Here is a 17716-nt window from a genome sequence, read left to right as displayed (position 1 = left end):
GGATTAAATGAAGCACCTTTCCCCCAATACTCCAACTGAACTTAATTAAAACTACTCAATCATGGGTCATCATGGGTTATTGATAGTGTTAATGTGATGGATTTGAAACAGATCCCTCATTCTGCCGCATAAGCCATGGTTATCTTTTTAATCTGAATTAAATTGCTTTAAGGAGATTTACACTGTCAGGCAGATTGACATTCTGCAATAGGACTTTTTTTTTTTTTTTTAATGTGGTTGAGGCCAATGGTTAAAAAAAAAAAAAAATTCGCTTGTAGGTTATTTCTGCCTGCATACCACACATTATCTCAAGCACCTTAACCCACGGAAACTTTAGGGCTTTCTGTGTCATCTCTCTGACAATCAAAACTAATCAGAATGTATATAATAATAATAATCAGAATGAATATAATTCACTTTCCCAAATCAGAATTGTTTGATCTATTTTCCTATGTTGTTGAGAGCTACTTCCCTTTGTTAAATAGCGCACAACTACTATTATTAATAATGATGATGGTAATTGAACAGTTGCTACATGCATTATCTCTTTTGAGTCCTACAATGACACCTTAAGGTCAATATTGCTATTATTATCTCTCTTTTTTGCACCTGAGGGAAAGAGTTGGAGTTGGTCACATAGTATGATTTGGAAGCACAATACCATTGGATCTGACTCTAGAATCTTCACTCTTCACTATGTCATACAGTCTCTGTACAAAATAAATTTTATCCTGCACAAAATAAATGATTCTCATCGCTTTCTTTTATAGAAAACTTGGAACGGATTTTTTCTTTTATTTCTCTTGGTAGTTATAATTTAGAATTAAATACTCAAGCTTTGTGTGTCCAAATAGAAATATTGTCCAGCCCACAGAGAAGTCGCACTAATGGTTCTAAGGATCAATGAGGGGAAGAATTGCTTAAGAACATGTAATTTAAAAATAATTCATTGACACAGTTTCTTATAGTTAAAACATTTGAGCCAATGTTTCTTTAATTTTTTAAAATGTTTTATTAATTTTTGAGAGAGTGCAAGTGGGGGAGGGTGAGAGAGAGGGGGGACAGAGGATCCGTAGCGGGCTCTATGCTAACAGCAGCTAGCCAGATATGGGGCTTGAACTCACAAACCTCGAGATTATCACCTAAGCCAAAGCTGGATGCTCAACCAACTGAGCCACCCAGGTGCCCCAGCAAATGTTTCTTAATATTTCTAACTGGTACACTGCAAGTTAGTGGAAGAAGGAAGAACTAAGAATTTCAATAAATAAATAAATTCTTAATTTTATATTCATTTTACACATTTCCCTAAATCAATCCAAATCTATTTTTTGAGTAATAATTTCTTATTCTCCCTCTAATGTTTTACCATTTTCCAGTGAATTAATGCTATATTTGCTCTAATAGAAGCTTATTTTACTCAGTGGTAAAATTATATTACGGAGTATATGAAAAAAATTTGTTAAAAACCCCTCTCACTTTATTTCTAGAGACAAAAAGACAGAAAATAGGTCTGAAAATAAATTTATACTTCCATGAAAATTTTATTTAAATAATGAAACTTAGGGGCGCCTGGGTGGCTCTCAATACGTTAAACGTCCGACTTCAGCTCAGATCATGATCTCACACTCCGTGAGTTCAAGCCCTACATCAGGCTCTGTGCTGACAGCTCAGAGCCTGGAGCCCGCTTCAGATTCTGTATCTCCCCCTCTCTCTGCCCCTCCCCTGCTCACGCTCTGTCTCTCTCTGTCTCAAAAATAAATAAAAATATTTAAAAATTTTTAAATAATGAAACTTAGATTTATTTAAAAGTTTTGTCAAAGATAAACAAAATAAAAATCTGGTCATGAATAACAGCATGGTCTTATGCTATATGCCACATTATACTGACATCCATATTTATAGTCCTCTGACTTTGGATGTTTATAATAATCTGCTAAATATTAGCAAAAATGTATTCCTTATATTTCTACCCAAAATATGAGAATAAGAATAAATATGCTTTAAAATGCAAAAAAAAAAAAAAGTATTAAAAGATGATGAAGGAGAAATATAAGGTATCATAAAAGTGGGTATTGAGTACCAAGAAAAAGGAGCAGAGATAAAAACAAGGAGTAGAGATAAAAATACTGGAGACAAAGCAGACTGTGACTTAAATGTAACCCAAGGGGCCAATGCAACTTGAAGATACCTAAATGGTTAACTACTGTTTGTACATAGTCACCATTAAGGAGAGGGCCTTTTAAACAATGTCTGGTTATTTTACAGTGTGTGTTTCTATGTGCAAAGATTTGGATGTCCTAAAGACATTATAAGCAAACATTGATATTCAAGTTACAGAAAATATGCTACTGAAAGAATACAGATGTACCTATAGAAATACTGAACAGGAGAGCAATTAATCTTAATTTTCTTTAGTTGGATTTAAGTAAATTAGGTTAAAGTTTATCTGTGACTATTTGAAATCTGTTTGATGAACATCAGCCAAACTTTAGCATTTTCAGAGTTCAAAATTTTTCATCGGAAAAACAAACAAAACTACATCATGGTTTTATATAAAATACCATGAATACCTTCATTGTGATTTTTTTTTTTTTTTTTTTTTTTTTTTTTTGTATCTTGGCTGAAAATGGGACATATTGGAAACATCCCAAGAAACAATGTCCTGGGGAGTTTCCAGTCTAACTTATATACCAAAGTTTGGGTAAGAATTGGAGAAGCATACAGACTTTACTGTGATTTATTTCTAGGTTTATTCACAACCAATCATATAAGCCTATTCTCAAGAGAGTCTTTTATACCAAATGTTGTCTAATTTATGAACTAATGATCTAATGCTTGCTGCTCCCCACCCGCCTTAGGAAGGTAAAAATCAGAATTTTCCCAACAACAAACCCCTTGTCACTGATTTTCACTCCTTTGCATTGAGTTTGTCACCATCCCATCTACACACGGTATCCTCATTAGTTGTCCTGATAGTGACTATGGGCACTGTGGCGATCATATGTGGATGCGATGTTTGATTCATAAGATTGTTTCAATAAATTCCAAATGTGATCTGCCATTTCCAATTCATTATCAAAATATTTTGTTAAAAATAATGTACAAATATTTCTGTTTTATATGTATATTCAAATATTTAAGATATTATGTAACTGAAACCAAAATTCATGGTATTTTTAAATGATCTGGTTCAAGATTTTATTAAAAAAAAAAAACAAAAAACAAAACATGTGTGTCGCTTGGGCCAAGATTTAAAGCCCAAATGGTGAATAATTTGCGTTCCAAACTGCTTACTTTCGAGTTTAAGGCAATAAAAAAAAAATGCTTGTGTTAATCCCTGGTAGCAAGTCAGTATTTCTGAATAAAATTGTTTCAACTCTTAAATGTAAATACCCTTTATATGAATTATCTTCAACAATATTCCATATCCTTCCATCTTTCTAACCCATGGTTTCAATACTTGGCCTTGTTAACAAAAGAAATGAAACACACAGAGCCGCATTAAAGCGTGAGATCAATTGTGTCTTCTACATAGAAGTGTTTTTATCTAGTGTGGTTTAGGTGGTTGCAATTGTATGTAAGGTGAAGATGGGGCAGAAAGTTGTATTCCTGCTCGTTCTAGAACAGGGGAAATTGTTATTTTTTTGGTTGTTGTTGACTCTACATCTCTAAAATACATCATGCATTGGCAGAAAAAAAAAGTGTATATCCCAAACATTAAGTATTCTATTAACTTGATGATATGATTTTAATAGTACAGGATAAAATATCAGTAAGACAGGGTGCACAGGATTAGAGCAGAGGAAATATCTCTATCAGTAGTTCTGAAAAAAAGTATACCTAGGTTTGTCAGTAAGGTGTGAATAATCAAGAATTTCACAAATACTTAGGAGAATTTTTTTTATGAGACCAGGCATGATATAATTCTATGACAAAAATATTTCCAACCCTAGTCATCGTCTTACTCTATTAGATCTTAAATACTTTCTTTAAAATGCCCTCTGTCCAAGGTCAAGAGCATTCTTAACAAATTTTTACTGTGGTAAAATGTTAATGATCTAGGAGGAGGAGGAGAACAGTTCCACCCCTAGAATAGTTTCTTAAATTGTTCTTTATCCTCTGGATTAGTTTAAGACATTAGCTAGTGGTCACTGGAAGGCTAGTACAGTACACCTTTCAAAGGACCAGTTGTATCACAGAAGAGTTTTCCTGGGAAATATGAACAGTTTGGGGTATCAAAAATGGAACACAGAACATCAAAAAGGCTCCAAGTTGGTTGAAAGTCTTAATTCCATAAACCCACATGAGGAGGTGAAGCCAAGGAAGGTTTATGTGTGGAAAAAGATAGACCAGGGTGATGGAAAAATTGGGCAAAGGCTGGAGATAGGGGACACAGGGGAATTTAAATGAAAGGAAAGAGATCTAAAAAATAGTTGTACCAAGTTTAGAATTTTACTTAGGCCAATACGAGAAAATATATAAATTAATTGGAGAATGTTTGTGACTCAATTAATCCAAATGCTAAAACTATAAAATAAAATTATTATTTTCACCATTCTTCAAGATATGTCAGGCAATTTTTAATTCAGCTCAACTCATAACAGCCACTTCTTATTAGCTAATACTGATGTAGACATCATAAAGAAGCAAAGCAAGGCATAGTGTCTGACCCCAAGACATTTTACAAACTACCTGAGATGAAAATATACACACACAATAAATTAAATGAGATTTTATGATCAGAAAGAATGATACAGACAATAAATTTAATAAGAGTTCAGAAAAATGAGAAATCATTGTGGGTTGCATGAATTCAGAGGTACAGAAGGACATCATGTGGGTCAGAAATGATGACAAAAACAGACTATATCAAATAAAGGGTTTGAATGGGGGAATCATGGAGAAAGTCTGGGAGGGGCAAGATTATGTAGAACAAAGAAACATTGTTGGAAGTTTTCTGGTAAGTGTCTGGCATGATAAATATATTTTAGAAAGATTAATTGGAAGGGATTAGAAAAAGGCAAGACAGCCTTTGAGTCTGCTGCAATAACTCAGGCACTGACCTACATTTCTCATTTGATTATCACTTTTCACTCTGCTTGAGACTATCCCCACAGACATATATACTCTAGTCCTCCTCACATTCCACTCCCATTTCTACCCCTACGTTCATGCCATGCACTTGTGGTTCAGTGGAAAGTGAGATTTAACAAGTCTTTCATTTAAATCCCTATTCCATCACTTAATAGTAATTTAACTTCCCCAAACCTCAATTATAAAAAAAAAATGGGATTTTAATCTGTGTTTGTGAAGTTTACTTGTGATGAGATCATTGAACTGGAACTTTATACAATGGAATGAATATAAGCCTGTGGTTGGATAATCAATGTCGTTCTCTGTATCCCTGATACCTGACCTCATGTTCGTATCCTAGTACAGATGTCATAAATATTTTGAAATGTTTGTATATCTTAATATTTCTCAAAGCATTTATCAGAAACACAGAAAACTTACTGAACTTCATTCTTTAGGATGACTAGATGGATTTAACTAATGATAATAATACTAAAAACAAATGAACAAAAATTTAGATTCAAATGAAATTCCAAAGCTAGAAGCAGCAAGACTTCGTAACTAATTAGAGATGAATGAAGAGGTTGAGTGAAAATCAACCCTACAAGTAACTGGGGGAAAAAAAAAAGCACACTAGTGGATTAAACAAGAGCAATATTTATTCAATACTTCTTCTTTGTTCAACTAAGAGCAATGTAGAAGTAGCCTTCCAAGTGTTGTATGGAGTAATTTTTCAAACAGTAAGATATCTACCATCTTTCCTTCTGCTGTGGCATTTTTGGCTAATAATAGATGTCACTTTAAGGTTCAAAATTGCTGTTGAAATTTTGGTCATTGTTTTTGTGATGATCAGAAGGAAGATTGGCAGGGTAAAGAAGCCCATAAGTGTTGCTCAGTTTCCTTAAAGGGAAAATCCAAAAGGTTTTACCCAGCAACCTTTGCTTATATACTAGCTTCACAAATGTAACCAAAGTTGATGGAGTCATTTTAATTTCCTGGAATATAAATAAGGAGTTTATTCCTGGAAAAGACAAGTAGATGCTTTGGATAGGAAACCAAAAATCTCTTTCTTTTTTTTTTTTTTTTTTTTTTTTAATTTTTTTTTTTTCAACGTTTATTTATTTTTGGGACAGAGAGAGACAGAGCATGAACGGGGGAGGGGCAGAGAGAGAGGGAGACACAGAATCGGAAACAGGCTCCAGGCTCTGAGCCATCAGCCCAGAGCCTGACGCGGGGCTCGAACTCACGGACCGTGAGATCGTGACCTGGCTGAAGTCGGACGCTTAACCGACTGCGCCACCCAGGCGCCCCCCAAAAATCTCTTTCTTACCAAATGAATTGAATAATGATATTTTGGAGACACACATATACTTGGGTGTCGAAAACATTTTTCAAGTGGATTTTGTAAAGCATTAACTTTAAGGATGAATGAGCAGATAAATGATGAATTACAAGATGTTATGTCCATGAAATGGCTGAAAAAGAGAAGCGGATTATATAGTAAGCAAGTAATAAAGCAAATTAGGAGCATCTAATTAATGAAACTAGGCCAGTCAAGTCAATAAACTTCCAAACTTCATTTAGACCTATTTTTTTAAAGTAATACTCTCCAGAACTTATATAATGAGATCTTTTTAATAATTAGATATGTATTAACATATAGACACATAAATAAACATGTACATATAGATACATATATGTGTCTGCCTATCATAACCCAAATAAGGATCAGATTAAATTTTTTTTAAAAATTTAGAATTATGTCAAAAGTCATCTATATGATACTCATTTGACTGTATTGATCAATTCCACCAAAAGGCCAAATTAAAAAAAATTTGTACTATACAATACAATTGTATTTACAATACAATTGTATAATACAATTGTATTTTTGGAGAATACAATATTTACCAAGATACTTTATTAAGATGCTTCCCTCAAGTATTTTTTGTAACACAGGAGAGAACTGAATGGTTATATTATATGACTTGTGAATACTTTCCCCTTCTATTCTGTAGGACTTTTCCTTCTAATAATTGTGAACTTCGATGCATAAAAGTTTTACAATTTGATTTAATTTAATTTCTCTTTTTTTATCTTCTTGCCTGTGCTTTCGGTGTCATAGCTAAGAAATCAACGCCAAATTCAATGTCATAAAGCTTTTCTCCCATGTTTCCTTCTAGGGGTTTTATATATTTAGCTCTTGCTCTAGGTTTTTGATCCATTTTGGATTAACTTTTGGTTATGTCATTGGGTAAAGGTCCAACTTCATTCCTTTACAGGTAGATAATAAGTTTTCCCAATACCGTTTGCTAAAACACTGCACTTTCCCCATTATATAGAGATTTTGGCACTCTTCTTTAAAATCTTTGATGATATACATGAGGGCTTATTTCTGGACTCTCTATTGGTCTATATGCCTGTAATTATGCCAGTATATACTGTTTTGATTACTGCAGCTTTGTAGTAATTTTGAAAGCGGAAGCTGTGAGACCACCAACTTTGTTCTTTTGCAAGATTGTTTTGGTTATCTGGAGCCCCTTGAGAGTCCATATGAAGATTAGAATTGATTTTTCCAGCTCTTCAAAAGACATCATCAGGATTTTGACAGAGATTACATTAGATCTATGGATTTCTTTGAGCTGTATTTACATATTAACAATATTAAATTTTCCAATCCATAAACATGAGATACCTTTCCATGTATTGGTGTCTAGTTTCTTTCAGCAATGTGTTGTGTTTTTCCGTCTTGCTTAATTGTATTCTCTTCTGCCTTCTTGCTTAATTGTATTCCCAAGTATTTTATTATCTTGATGCTATTTTAAATTAAATTAAAAAATATATGTTTAAGAGTAATTATGACAAAAGTTGTTGAAGACCCTGATATTCTCTCTTTTCCCGAGTCCTATACTCCTTTCCTCTCATCAAAATTAATGCTTATCAAGAATTTGGTAGCTATAGCCTTAAATGCAATGATATTAATTTACCCTAATAATATGTCTTGAGCTTTGAAGATTACTTATTAAAACTCAACATTATACTTTCCAGATTTATTTACATTAGTACAAATAGATTGAGTTCATCATTTAATGAGTTATAAAGGTTAGCATGTGACTTACATAATTGATATATTCATTTTCTTACTGGCTTTTATTTAACTTAATCCAATTTTTCACTCTTATAAACTGACAGAGGACTTATTCTGTGCCAGACCTGTTCTTAGTACTTGTGATGGGTTGAATAGGGTCTCCCTAAACTTTATGCTCACCAGGAACCTCAGAATGTGAATTTACTTGGATATAGGGCCTTTGCAGGTGTAATTAAGCCAAGGATCTTGAAATGAGATCATCTGCATTTAGGGTCAGCCCTAAATCTAATAACTGGTATTCTTATACGAAGAAAAACATGAGACAGAGACCCAGAGGAGAATGTAAAGACATGTAAAGACAGAGGTAAAGATCGGTGATGTTTTCACATGCCAGAGAGGATCAACGATTGCTGTAAACCACCGGAACCTAAAAGAAAGGTGTGGAACAGATTCTCCTTCAGAGCCTCCAGAAGGAACCAATCCTACTGACACCTTAATTTCAGACTTCTGGCCTCCAAATACACGATTTCTCAAAATTGTGAGAAAATTTCTGTTTTGTCAGCTACCAAGATTATCATAACTTGTTACAGCAGCCCCAGGAAATTATACATTACTTTGAAGGTATTAACTCATTTATTCTTTAGAAGTGATCTTATAAGTGAGGAAAGTGAGGCTACAAGATACTAAATAATTTACCAAAAGTCAGAGTTGGTAGGTGACAGGAATAGATGGTCAAACTCCCAGTCATTAGAAACATGTTGCATTGCCTCCTAATCTGGGCTAATTTAGTAATTATACACATTTAAATGTATCCTAGCTTACTTGCTAGCACTGACTCCCAAGAATGACTGCTAAGGCTTTACTTTCTACCTTATTCATATTAGAAAAGATGGCTAACTGTACTTCCATACTTCAAAAATATTTCCACAAGCTGGTGGAAAAGAAACTGTTTTTCTCTCACCAAGATTTAAAACTTGTCACACAAGTGAGTGGAGGGTTACTACAGCACATTTTGATTATACATATTTAGACATTGCTTTTTAAAGAACACTAAAGGAATCTGAAAAAAACCTAAAGCAAATGCTAAAAATCCTTTAGGCAGGAAGTATCAGAAGAGTGAAAGCTGGTTTTCATTGTTCAAATAATCATTCTACAATACTTTAAGATTTCACAGTGGCATGTTACATGTGTCGTTTTATTTATGTGATGGAAAAGTACAGGCAGTACAACCTATTTAGTAAATCCAGATTTTTGTAGAGCAGTAATCAAGAACACAATCTCTATTATAATATGTATTTTAATCCAATCATAAATTAGTAAACTTTCTAAAAAGATTTTTAGGAAACTCATCTGTTTCCTCATGTCTTTATTTTACCAGTAACACGTTCAATAACAAAGCAATTGTTTGTTAATACCTTAGGTTACCTATAAATATGAGGGTTTTTTTTTCTTTTTTGTCTTTTTCATTTTCTTTTGCAGAATGTCTTCCCTGATAATTCCATTTCTTATAATTTTCAGCACTTTTAAAGTTCATTTCTTTATTTTTGAGAGAGAGAGAGAGAGAGAGAGAGAGAGAGAAAGAGGAAGAGGGGCAGAGAGAGAGGGAGACACAGAAACTGAAACAGGCTCCAGGCTCTGAGCTGTCAGCACAGAGCCCGTCGCGGGGCTGGAACTCACGGACCGCGAGATCATGAACTGGGCCGAAGTCGGACGCTCAACCCACTGAGCCACCCAAACACCCCTATAATTTTCAGCACTTGTAGATATTGGTTGAATGTTGAGTATATGCTAAATATTTTACCATCAATGTCCATGTAAATTTTATCTTGTATTCTGTTGTTGCTTAGAAAATGAAAGTAACTTTTTCCAACAAAGTGGTTCTTTCTATTTAGAAATCACTGTGAAAAACTTTTATGTACCCTACTTTCCCTCATTAATGAATCTTGCTGCTAACAATTACTATTATTTTTTAAGGTTTATTATTTTTATTTTGAGAGAGAGAGAGAGAGAGAGAGAGAGGAGCGGGAGGGGCAGAGAGAGAAGGGGAGAGAGTCCCTGACAGGCTCTGAACTGTCGGCACAGAGTCTGATGCATGGCTTCATCTAGGACCATAAGACCATGACCTGAGCTGAAATCAAGAGTCAAGAGTTGGTCACTTAACTTAATGGGACACCCAGGCGCCCTGCAATTATTTTTTTAAGTTTGTTTGTTTGTTTGTCTGTTTGTTTAGAGAGAGCGTCCTCCCACGCCCCGTGAGAGTGAGTGGAGGGGCAGAGAGAGAGGGAGAGAGACCCAGAGAGGGACAGACAGGTAGAGCCCGACGCTTCACCAACTGAGCCACCCATTTGACCCGATACTAAAATTATTAACTAAACTCAAAAGGACCACTGTGCTGCCAAAGTTCAGTATTTAATGGGTGCTATGCTGTAAGTATCTCTTGTTGGCTCTCCTCAGTTCCCTGCACATGAATGTAATATAGCAAAATGAGTTAGAAATGTGTATCTTTATATACCTATACTGACAAATAAATTAACAGATTTTTATTGAGTACCCACTATATGCAAGTCTGCTATGGGCAGTGGCGTAAATATAAGTTGAAACATTATTAATGCTATTCTTAAAAGACAAGTAAATTGTCCTTAAGTTATTGGTAGTGTATTTAAAAAATTGTTCTTTAGGTAGTTTTTCTGAATTCCTAACTATATTAGGTAACATTTTTAAGTCTCCCATTCTTTACTTTTAGTGGTGTTGATTATTAACTATGCTAATAATAATATTATTTTTTTAAATTTTTAGTTAGCAAAGCCCACATATAATTATATGTTGTAGTCAAGGTTCTATTTTTGGATTGAGTTGTGCCAAAGGATCCAAAGAGGTTAAGAAGATATCACAGTTAAATGCACAGTTCACCGGTATTAAGATCAAAACATGATTATAATATTATAAAGAATGTAGGGACACCTGAGTGGCTCAGTCAGGTAAGCGTTTGACTCGTGATTTCAGCTCAGGTCATGATCTCATCGTTGTGAGATCGAGCCCTGCATCATCAGCTCCACACTGGTCATGGAGCCTGCTTGAGATTCTCTCTCTCTCCCTCTGTTCCTTCCCAGCTCACACACTTTCTCTCTATCTCTCTCCAAAAAAATAAAAAATAAATAAAAAATTATATAGATAGTTACAAGTGCTAATAAGGTTGCTCTTCATATGAATACTTTAAAAAGGTAGTAGCTATGAATATTACATTGGTAAAGAAGAACAGATTTGTAAAATGAAAATGCTGCTAATAAAAGCATATTATGTTATCAGCAAACGTTATTATAAAATAATGTTGGTGATTATGTTGCTTGCTTATCAGGATACAAAGCATGAATTGAGCTTTAAACGGTAGAAAGCCAGAGCTAACAAGGAGAAAGAGGTTTATTTGATTTAGGGGGACAATTAAAACCACTTACAATTCCTTAGAATCATAAGAAATCACAAAACAACATAATATTTGACAAGATATTTCCCTCTAAGAGCATAACAAGAGTTTAGAGTTAAGATTAATATCAGTTAAGAATTTTTTTCCCCAGTAATTTGGTTAGGGGTAGTGATAGCTTGAACTGAGGCTCTAATCATGACAGAGCAAGGGAAAATACCAAGAAACAATATAATGAACAGGACTTACTCAAACACAGAAGACAGAGAATACAGATAGAAAGGAGACTAGAGAAAAAAAAACAAAAAAAAAAAAACAAAAAACTTCCGTAACAAAACAACTGTATGTCTAATCACAGTGTTTACGAAAGGCCACGCTGCAGAGTTAACTATAAAAACAACAACAACAAAAACATAATTCTCCATGTACACAAGAGATTCCACTTCTAAACAGCATCATCCACTTGTCTGCATTATTTTTGGGAAGCCTGTAGCAAAATACTTTTCCTGAACACTTTTTGCTACTCTGTTACTTTATGCCAACAATAGACTGAACGGCCATCCATACCCAGAGAAAGATTATTGATGAATAAGTGTCAGGTTGGGGAGACATAACAAGTGGTGTTTTGAAGGGGTCACCTTTGGTTCCAGGGATGCTTAAGTGTTTTTTCAATGACCTGGAAAATGGAATCGAGAATAGGCTCATCAAATTTGTAGATGAGTTCAATCTCCTGAAGAGAATAAAGACAGGGCTACTTGTGGAAGATAGATTCAGTATTCAAAATGAACTTGGCAAATTAGAAAAGCAATGAGAAATGAACTGAGCCGAGCTCGAATGAGTCACATTCAAGGTAGGACAACAGAAGACACAGATCTAATCTCAAAGGACACACAATACTATATCTGTAATAATGAGAGTTAAGGTGATTTTGAATAGTATTGGAAATACTCTCAACAGCAGTCCTGTGCCAAAAAAGAGTGAGGAGTGATACCTGTAGATCAGCAGGACGCAAGAGAACTAAACTCACCACGTTCTAGGATTTTCTGTGAATTTAATCGAGGGGCCCAAAAAACACAAAACTTTTTTTTTTATGTTACTTCAACAATAGAGGTTTAATAGGTAGAATTCTCTGTGTTATTTTAATGTTACATAACAAATAGAAATAATGGGAAATAAATCTAGTTCAAATAATATAAAAAGTTTTTTTAATGTTTATTTATTTTTGACAGAGAGAGAGAGACAGAGCAGGAGTGGGGGTGGGGCAGACAGAGAGGGAGACAATAGAATCCAAAGCAGGCTCCAGGCTCTGAACTGTCAGCACAGAGACCGATGTGGGGCTCAAACTCACAGAACGTGAGATCATGATCTGAGCCAAAGTCAGACACTCAACTGCCTGAGCCACCCAGGCGCCCCAAGTTCAAATAATTTAAATCAAGCAATTTAGAGTACAGCAAAAAACAGCTACACTCACAAAAAATGCTTTATTTTTTAATATAAAAAAAAGGTTTAATCACATTATATCCAATACTAAATCAACATTCTAATACTAATTCAACATTCATTCAAGAGATAATAGTTAATGCATGCATGCATACCTACTATGTTAGGTATTTGGAATGCAGTGATGTCTAAAAGAGAATTACTGACCTCAAGAAGCCTGTAAGGTAAGGCAGGGGTCAGCAAATTTTCTATAAAGGGCCAGATACTAAATATCATAGGCTTGAAATATTATATGGTTTCTACTGAAATGACTCAACTCTGCCATTGTTGCACAAGGGCAGCCATACTTAACACTTAAACAAACAGGTGTAGCTATGTTCCCATGGAGGTTTATTATTGATAAGAACAGACAGCAGGCTGAATTTCGTCCATGTGCCATAATTGCTCACCCCTAAGCTAGTGAATAAGATACATGTTAAACAAGTAAAATTATAATTTAAATACAAAGATGCCAAGCAACACAACACCTAGAGGCAAGCAAAAAGACTTCTTTCTTTTTCTTTCTTTCTTTCTTTCTTTCTTTCTTTCTTTCTTTCTTCTCTCTCTCTCTCTCTCTCTCTCTCTCTTCTTTCTTTCTTTCTTTCTTTCTTTCTTTCTTTCTTTCGTTTTCAGTTTTTAAGTCCTAGTTAGTTAACATATAGTGTAATATTGGTTTCAGGAGTAGCATTTAGTGATTCATCACTTACATATATCAACCCATGCCAATTACAAGTGCCCTCCTTAATGCCCATCACCCATCTAGCCCATCCCCTGCCCATCTCCCTTCCAGCAAGTCTGAGTTTGTTCTCTGTATTTAAGAATGTCTTATGGTTTGCCTTTCTCTCTTTCTCTCTCTCTCTCTCTCTTCTTTTCCATTCCACAAGAAGACTACTTTGTTTTTATGTTTATTTGTTTATTTTGAGGGGGTTAGGAGCAGAGAGAGAAAGAGAGAGAGACAGAGAGAGATTGAGAGAGAGAGAGAGACAGAGAGAGAGAGAATCTCTTGCAGGCTCCATGCTCAGCATGGAGCCTACTGCAGGGCTCAATCTCAAAACCCCACGATCACAATGCAAACAGATATCAAGTGTCTGGTGCTTAACCGACTGAGCCACCCAAGCACTCAGAAGACTATTTTGGAATGGATTGTTTAAGAAGGTTCCAATGAGAAAGTAAAATTTTCAGACGAGCTCTGAAAAATGGGTCATAGTTGATCCATCCACACTAGCAACAAGTGATAGCAATGGCCCAGGGGCAGAAAAGTGTTTATGTGGGAAATGCCTTAGACCAGGCAGCAACGCACATCAGAGGGTCTAGTGTGGACTGCCTGTTCTAAGTGGCAGAAATGAGATGGTAAAGGAGAAAAAAGCCACTGCCCACCAGGATAATATATTCCATTGCAATGAGGCAGTTTAAATATATATACATATACATATACATATACATATACATATACATATACATGTATATGTATATGAATGTACATATGTGAGAAGTGAGAAGTGAGAAGTGCTATGAAGAAAATGAACCAGGTTGATATGATGGAATGACCTGGAGGGAAGGGTAGTCATGGGAGGGCTCAGTGAATATGTGGCATTCCCTCAGACTGTAAAGAAGGAGACAACCTTGAAAACACTGGATTGAAGAGAGTTCCATCCCGGGGACAAAACAAATGCCATGTCTCAGAGGTAGATAAGGCTGGCATTCTGATATAGCCAGAAAGATAGCTGAGGTGGCCAGAGCCCCTCATGGATAGTGGAGACATTCACTCTGATGAGGGAGGAGCAGAACCGGGAGGAAGTGTTATGAGTTCTGCTGTGGTTGTGTTAGGCTGAAGTTTCTCCTTAGGCATCTGAACCAAGCTTTCCAATATGGAGTCAGATACATCAATTTGTGGCTCAGAATCAAGGAAGAAACTAGACGTGGAAGGTTAGGTTTGAGAGGGAGTCATCAATATATTAAAAATCGGTGTGCTTGGGTGTAGTGAGCGAGAATAAATTAAAAAGGCAGACAAAGGGACATGATGCATGCAGGATCTTGCAGCCCATGTTAAGGAAGCAGTATTATTCCAAATGTACTCTAAAGCCATGACAAGATTTTTTAAGCATGGGAGTGCCATAGCTCAAATTACAATCAAGCCTCATCACTTGTGGCTTCTGTATTATTGGCAGATTCTGTATTTGCAAATCTGTCTACTCAATATAAGGTATTTGTAACTGCCAGTCAATATTATGGAACTTTCATGGTCATTTGCAGATATGTACAAAGTGGTAAAAATTTGAACCTCAAATGTTCATGTTCCCAGCTGAGGTTGAACAAGGTATCACTTTATCTTCTTGTTTCAGTTCTCTTACCGTAAGTGTTGCTTTTGTGGTCTATTCAGTGCCACATTTTTCACATTTTTATCCATTTGACTGCAGGTTTTGCTGTTTAAATGGCCACCAAGTATAATGCCAAAGTGTTGCCTAGTGTTTCTAAGTTCATAAAGGCTGTGGTGTGCCTTATGGAGAAAATACGTTTGTTGGTTAAGCTCTGTTCAGGAAGTTAGAGTGCTATTTGCTGTGAGTTCAATGTTAATGAATCAATAAAATATACTATATAATGTGTCTTTAACAGAAATGCACCTAAAACAAGATTACGTATTGATCAGTTGATGACAATTTTGTGACCAGAGGTTCATAGGCACCTAACCCTGTATTTCCCCTAGGTTCAGTATTCATTAATTCAGTATTTGCAGTGACTTTACAGAACATAACTACCATGGATAACGAGAATTGATTGTATGTCTCAAAAAGGCTACACTGAATTATGTTATGAGACAGTTTGGTTTATTATAAGGAAGCTTTTCCTGTAGTTGTATAAAACATTGGCAGAGCTTTTTAGGGAAAAAAAGCAACTTCTTTTTCAAATGGTATATATATAATATTGTGTGTGTGTGTGTGTGTGTGTGTGTGTGTGTGTGTGTGTATTTCAGCCTGTAATTGAGAAACTTTTGCTTATAGATTATATAGCAATTGGCTTATTTTATTTGTCATTAAATAAAATGTATTTCAGTTGGCTTTCTCTACCATGGCCTTGAAATCAACAAATAGAATTATGTGCATGTGTGAGACTAAAGACAAGGGTTTTGCACAGCATGTGACAAATAATCCTTGTTCCAGTAAGTGTTAGCCACTGTACTGCTGACTTTGCTGCTGTTCTTTCAAGTGCCCTGTTTAGAAATGCCCTATTTCTACTCTGAGATGATATTCTCAAAGGACAGAGATAACAACAGTGAACAGATTAACCAGGATATGTTCCCTAAAAGTAAGTGTGACCCAGGACAGTCTCTGCCCATGCCTGTTGTTCCAGTCAGTGTCCCATTCTGTTGGTGAATTTTGGTTAGTATAACAAATTATCATGATACCAAGAGATATGTTGTTAATAAAAATATAAAACATGGAGTTAGTAATTAAGTAGCTGCCACTTAGTTTTAGAATCAAAGTTAGTCAAGGGGGTGAGGGACTGGGGAATGTTCTAGGCTAGTGTATTCGAAAAAGGAACCACGTAGTTGGTGGCTAGCATCAGGGTCAAAGAGAGACATTGGAGTTAAAAGTTGAGGAGAGCTAGAAGTTGTTAGAACTGTCAGAGAGGGGTGTTGGGAGTGATGGGGCAGGGGACCTGTGTTTATGATGGTATCATGAGGGAAGAAAGTAAGAGAAACACTGCACCAAGTGTTTCATCACTGGAAAAAGTTAGCAATTGCAACATGTGAAAAGCAGTTAAAAAAAGAAAAAAAAGTGAAAAAACACAGAATCATAGTGATAGGATGGAAACAGAAGGGATTAAGTAAATGTAGGTACAGAATGTTGATTTATTCTTTCTACATTTCTTTCATTCTTTTCATTTCCTGCCATCCCCTCCTTTTCCTTCATGATCTCCATTATTTTAGGTACTATAGCCTTCAAAGCTTGAGCTCACAAGTGTTTATTTCCATCTCCTTTCCTCTCACTTCCCAACTCCCCCTGCCCCACTTGCTCTTTCTTTGCTTCAGTTGGCTAAAATATTATTTTTCATTATTTTTCTTTTTTCCAAACTTTAGTTCCTTGCTTTCTTAAAAAAGTAAATAAAAAGAAAGAAACAGAGAGACAGAGAGAGAAGAAAGAAAGAAAGAAAGAAAGAAAGAAAGAAAGAAAGAAAGAAATGGAGGGAGGAAGGGAAGGAGGAAGGAAGGAAGGGAGGAAGGAAGGAAAGGAAAGAAATTCTGTACGAAATGGAAGATACATGTGCGAACTGGCTGTTTTCTGTCTCTCTTGCTGCATTTAAGGTCACTTTCCCCTAATCAAATCTGTCTTTCGGTTCTTCCCTAGACCCAGATTCTGTAGGCTTCAAAAGTTGTCCCTTCCCAATGCCCTCCTCTTTGAACACCTGCCCCTAGTCTTTGTTACTCCCAGTCCTTTATTTATTTCTTAGCTAAACATCACTTCCTCAGGCAGGTCTTCCTCGATTATACCAAGGTCAAGAAATATTATGGATTGCTTACTATGCCACAGACCTTGTCTTGGGCAATGGGACTACAGCAGTGAGCAAAACAAACAAAAACCTCTGCCCTCATGGAGTTTACAAATAGGTGGGAAGACAGATGGTAAAGTAAAAAGCAAATTCGTGTTATCTTAGATTAT

The sequence above is a fragment of the Puma concolor genome, chromosome A2 (assembly GCF_028749965.1).
Source record: "Puma concolor isolate L17-30 chromosome A2, mPumCon1.1.hap2, whole genome shotgun sequence".
In the NCBI taxonomy this organism is placed as follows: Eukaryota; Metazoa; Chordata; class Mammalia; order Carnivora; family Felidae; genus Puma; species Puma concolor.
The sequence above is the reverse complement of the archived record's forward strand: the minus strand, read 5'-3'. Positions refer to the sequence as shown.